This window comes from Megascapheus bottae, chromosome 16, assembly GCF_031878675.1.
Source record: "Megascapheus bottae isolate mThoBot1 chromosome 16, mThoBot2.hap1, whole genome shotgun sequence".
NCBI lineage: Eukaryota > Metazoa > Chordata > Mammalia > Rodentia > Geomyidae > Megascapheus > Megascapheus bottae.
Genome location: NC_143524.1, coordinates 8,940,253 through 8,946,252, shown reverse-complemented (window position 1 = coordinate 8,946,252; position 6,000 = coordinate 8,940,253). Strand labels below are relative to the sequence as shown.

Sequence of the window (6,000 nt, the reverse complement as noted above, 5' to 3'; positions counted from 1 at the left end):
CAAATTTAATTAAAATTAATTTTTTAATTCATTCTAGACTCTTAGACGTTGTTACCACTTGGCATGGTTAAAGGTGGCATAAATCTAGGACAGGGCTGGCAATTGATTTCATGTAAATGTGAGTAAATCACTCAACATTTTGTACTTCATAACATGTTAATCATCTGAGAGGGACAGTAAATGCACATCTAAATGTCTACAGCCACTATTGGCATGCATGTAACTTGCGAATGTCAGTTTGCTGAGCTCAGGAGAAGTGAATTGGAAGATAGATTCAATTACACAAGTCCCTTTTTCATGAGTTTTCCAAATTTTCTACATTATCACTTCAAAAATGTATGAAAAGTTTAAACTGATTAAATGATCCATTAAGATTCAGTGATATGTAACCCTATATACGATTAATCTACCCACTTGGATTTCAAGCCCAGAGAAACTCAAAGTTCAGCTTGTTAAGAATATGATAAAAATAATTGCGCATGTACTCACGCAATACTGATGGACAACAGGACAGACGTGAGTCAGTTCACTGTGCTGGGACTGACCAGTGACCCGGACCTGCAGGTCCCTCTCTTTATCACCTTTCTCATCATCTACATCGTCAGCCATCACTGGAGACCAGGTCATTTCCCACAATGCTTGTGCCACTCAGATGTTCTGCTTTTCAGGCTTTGTTACTGTAGAAAATTACCTGTTGGTCTCAACGGCCTATGATCGCTACACTGCAGTGTGCAAGCCTCTCCATTACACCACCACCATGACAACCAGTAGGTGTGCATTTCTGGTCATGAGCTCTTATGCTTGTGGCTGTCTGAATGCCACCATTTACAGTGGGAACACATTCAGCCTCTCCTTCTGTAATTCCAGTGTGGTCCATTATCTCTTCTGTGATATGCCAGCAGTTATGTTTCCATCTTGCTCTGATACAGGGGGTCCATGAGTTCATTCTTATCTATGTGGCCACCTTCAATGACCTTTTTTTTTTGTTCTACTAGTAATCTTAATCTTCTGCACTATCATTTTCTCAAACCATCTGAAAAATGTGTTCTGTTTTAGGACGTCAAAAAACCATCTCCCCCTGTGCGTCTCACCTCACGGCTGTCTCCATATTCTATGCAACGCTCATATTCATGTACTTAAGGCCCAGTTCCAATTACTCCATGGACACTGACAAATTTCCATCTGTGTTTTATACCACAATTGTCCTCGTGCTGAACCCTATGGTCTACTGTCTAAGGAACAAGGAGGAAAAGAGGGCCCTCACAAAGCTTATGTTTAAAGCAGTTATTCTTGTGATTTTAGATGGTTTACATGGTTGTAGATGGACAGTATCTGAGAGTCTTCCATGGCCTTCTCTGTACTGGGACACATTTAACTATGACATTATATTATCAGTCTTCTATAGTAATAGCTTACTGTTGCAATCTATCTCTAAGGTAATAACATGTCCAGAAACATAATACCTGAAAGCAGAAAGTATATGATATCTTTGAGCCTCTTAGTAGACTGTCTTATTATTAACTACCTCGATGCATTCAGCCAATTTCCCTGCCACTTTTTCTATCACATTCAATACAATTTTTAAAGCAGTACCTAACATGCCCATGAACATAATAATTCCATGCAGGTGTCTTATGGGGACACATCCATCCATGGAGTCAGCACCCAGGCCCTGAATTCAAGCCCCAGGGCTGGCAAAAAAAGAGAACTGAAATAAAAGTGGAAAACACAGGAAAAGGAAGAATTCACTTTATTTATCAAGAGTTGGTAAGGAAAAGTAGGTGGAAGGGACTAATACTTCATATTGCAAAGGTCAAGCAACTTTTGGGGACCCTTCTTTTTGTATTTAATTTGATTTTGTTGTAAAGGTGATGTTTAGAGGGGTTACAGTTACACAAGTAAGGTACTAAGTGCATTTCTTGTCACACTGCATTCTCTTTCTTGCCTTTTGACTTAATATCCAGTATAATTTGTGATGTTCAATACAGAATGAAAGGAGGCATGAAAATATAGCTGTGTACTTTTTTGGGGGTGGCATTTCAGACACTGCTTTAATGTAATGTATCCAAATAATCGATCCTTTATGTTCTGGCGTGACTGGACCAGGAGAGGTTGTTAAGGGAGCCATCCACCAGGAAATTGCTTTCTCCTCTAATATTTCCTTGAAATGGGAGGCATTTTAAATCTATTGTTAAATCCTAAGCTATAGCCAGAATGACGAAGAAGAGTGTGTCATTCTTCTCCTTACCCCCCCTGTGAAATCAGCTTGAAAATTGAAATCGTATGAAAAGAAGTTTTGAAACAAAAAAGAATAAACCAAAGAGTAGGTCTGAAAGTAGGTATAACCCCAAAAGTGGATTTAAGCTGTGATGATGGGAGGTTTATGAGCCAAGTAAATCTACATGAATTTCATATGTTTTTCCATATATTTTATTGTAATTAATAGAAAGGTTACATTATAGTCACCAGATAGAAGGTACATTACTTCACATAAATTGATACCCTTTCTCATGTCTTGGTCCCCATTTCCCTCCACCCACCACTGCCCCTCATCTTGTTTTCCCCCCTTCCCTATCCTATTTCAAATAACCAAATACACATATATCCAATATATCAGCTAACAAGGTGAAATACTGTAACAATATGAGATAACCAAGGAACAGCGAAAGAGATGAGAGATAACATAGTCCATTAAGGACAACAATCACTCATTATATGGCTTTTGTTTTAATATCCTAGAGGTCATTTCATTTAGTGTCATACTATGGCCTTATGTTGTCTAGGTTTTGTTCTATTGTAAATGTCTGCTAGGAGAGCCCAAGATTTCTACTGATTATGACAAATGAGGGAAACCATTGAGCCTATGTTCCTTTGAGTCTGGCTGACTTCACTTAATATGATTTTTTTTCTAAGTCTTTCCATTTCCTTACAAATGGAGCGATGTCATTCTTTCTGACAGCAGCATAGAATTCCATTCTTGTCTGATGATAAGAAGAGAGTCTTACTTTAGGAAATATGCAGAATTCACCAATGAATAAAGAAGAAAAACAAGGCCGGGCACAGCGGCTAACGTCTGTAATCCTAGCTACTCAGGAAGCTGAGATCTGAGGATGGAGGTTCAAAGCCAGCCTGGACACTGAATTCCATGAGACACTTATCTCCAGTTATCCACCAGAATACCAAGTGATGCTGAAGCTCAAGGAGTAGGATGGTAGCCTTGAGCTGAAGAGCTCAGAAACAGCGCCCAGGCCTAGAGTTCAAGCCCCCCGACTGACAGGAAAAAAAAAAAGAAAAATATTTAAAATCCATAATCATACAAATTACTGGTACTCTTTCTATTATAATTCCCACGTATGTACACATATACAGGTTTATTAAATTGGGTGACTGGTACTGGAGTATTTATGGTCAATGGTAGAGAACTTGCTAATCATGGATAAGGCTCTGACTTCTAACCCTAACAAGGAAAAAATGCAAACAAATATGAGGTTGTATTATAAATGCAAATTTGAATCCTGACTTTGTGGCTTACATCGATCCCTCTTAATCAGCAACTATTTTAAGTAATACCGCACATCTGTAGTGCTAATGGCTGGGTTCATTTCTTAGAGCTCAGCTTTGAGTGACTTTTCACCCTGTGGGTTGAGAGACTGCCTCATGTTCTCAGGTTTGTCTGTTAATTTTCTGAGACCTTTGCCATTTTGACTCTTACGGAGTTTGGAAGGGTTGTGCTAGACTCTTAGGTCAGCTTCAATATCCACACGAGACAATTTTGATCTCTTTCCCTGTGGTTTACTGCTATCAGTTTATGGGCTGGACCCAGCAGCCTTCCATAGCTGTTCTAGGAGAGGTAAGCATTTTGGTAACAATGCTCTCCGAAGCTTTCTTCGCCTGGCTGTTTCTGAGGGTACAGAAGGATGAACAGCAGAGTGTGTGTTGACAACACCGCAGAGGGAAGTGGATTCCATCAGGTGGCTTACCTGGCACTGGGACGCAATGACGTTGAGGTCCTGTGGCAGCACAATCCTGAGATGGGAGGCATCTACCACCACCTGCTGGATGCATTTCGTAACAGCAGGCATCAAGAAGGCTTGGGTGGTCTAGAGAAATGAAGTGTGAAGGAAGGCCGCTGTGGTGCTCTGTACACACTGTGGTGAATATGAACTACACAACCTGCCTTTATAATAACAATTTAAAAACAAAGAATAACGTGACATTAGCACCAGGGTGTCATGTGGTTGGTGCTGGCAATGCCAGTTCTAGGTAACTTAGGGCGTTTGTCACATAGGTGTACTCAATAGAGCTAATTCCTATCCTTTTCCTGGATCTGTAGAATGAAAGAAAATGGTGGGAATCCATTTGAAGGAAATGGGGGTGGGATGCAGACATAATTTTCAATTTTACCTATGTGAAAATGGACCTAGGTACAATGGGTGGAGTTGGAAGAGATGGAAGAGAATGGTGATCAAGGCAGATTCTATTCACAAACTCACATGTTGAACTGAAATCCTTCTGCATTTAAGGATAATAATAAAATTATATGTATACATATAAATAACAAATCCCCAGTACTGTTAAGTAAGTAAAATAATGAAAATAACAATTGACTGATTAAAAACAGTTGGAGGGGGGGAAGGAGTTTGGCCTAGTGGTAGAGGGCTTGCCTAGCATACATGAAGACCCAGGTTTGATTCCTTGGTACCACATACATAGAAAAAAGCTGGAAATGGTGTTGAGGCTCAAGTGGTAGAGCTCTATCCTCGAGAAAGTCCAAGGACAGTGCTTAGGCCCTGAGCTCAAGCCCAGGACTGGCAAAAAAAAGTTGGAGGCTGAAGCATTAAAAACTTAGGGATCACTATATTAAACACGGGAAAGTAGGCTCCTTCCAGTAAATATACGTGTTAATGAATTTCCCTTACTTAAGGCATTGGTCAAAGGACACATCACAATCACTGCGTGCCTCCTTAAGGGACTGCTACAGACTTAGAGGTGTTGATCTTTGCTCACAGCAATGCAGAAGGGGCCTAATAGAGCACGAATCCTAAGAAGAGCTAAGTAGAATGACTATATCGAAAATCACGCTCACAACTTTTCTGAAAACTAATTTTATTACTATTGTAAAGGTGATGTACAGAGGGGTTACGGTTACATAAGCCAGGGAATATGACTTATAAGCACGTTTCTTTTTCAACAATGTCACCCTTCCTCCCCTCTCTCCCAGGTTTTCTCTCCCCTCCCTACCGATACGTTATATTGTCGAGTTTGCACACAAGGTCCAGTGAGTACCATTGCTACAGGTGTTCATCCTTTGTCCTCCATTCCCGTGTCCCCTCCTAACTCCCCCAAAGACAGACAAAGAAAACAACAGCAACACAAACCTCTCTTGTTCCTCTTTCCTGGAGCTCATGTCAGTAATGTTCACATTCTTAAGACTTCCTCAAAGCAGTCAAAAAGAAAAGGGATGTGGATGAGGACAATGCAAAGTCTGGGAAATTAATCGCCTTCATCTCTTAGAGGTCATTGACTTAACAACCGATGGGCCTCTCTCTCCCCTTTCCCGTCCCCCAGGCTCGGGCTTTTTTCCCTCTGTCTCCCCCAGTGTGGAAGCCCTGGCCAGACAGATGCCTCTTTACTGGAGACCCCAGGCCTAGGACAGCCTTGACATCCTTGTTCCTGGGGGTGTAAATCAAGGGGTTGAGTAAGTGCGTGACGAGCACAGGCGGGGGGGGGGGTACTGTCATCTTGGTGGATGCCTACCACGTCGAGCAGCGCCTGTGTGCTCTGGTGTCCACGCATGCCAGGAGCAGCACGGGTGGCACATGACAGAGGAAGTGGTGGATTTCCCGCAGGCACCAGCAGAAGGCAAGTGAGCTACAGGGCCAAGAAGATGGCCAGGCCCAGGGAGCCCCCCCCTACCCCCCCCAACCCTCTGCACACACAGCTTCTGGGTCATGATGAGGCTGTGGAGAGAGAGTGCCAGGTGCACCACCAATGAGGTGT

General features: G+C 41.9%; 1 pseudogene; it reads left to right on the top strand.

Annotated features, from left to right (window-relative positions):
• Positions 1-498: 498 nt before the first annotated feature.
• Positions 499-1,460, top strand: LOC150052606 (olfactory receptor 5B3-like; annotated as a pseudogene).
• Positions 1,461-6,000: the final 4,540 nt, after the last annotated feature.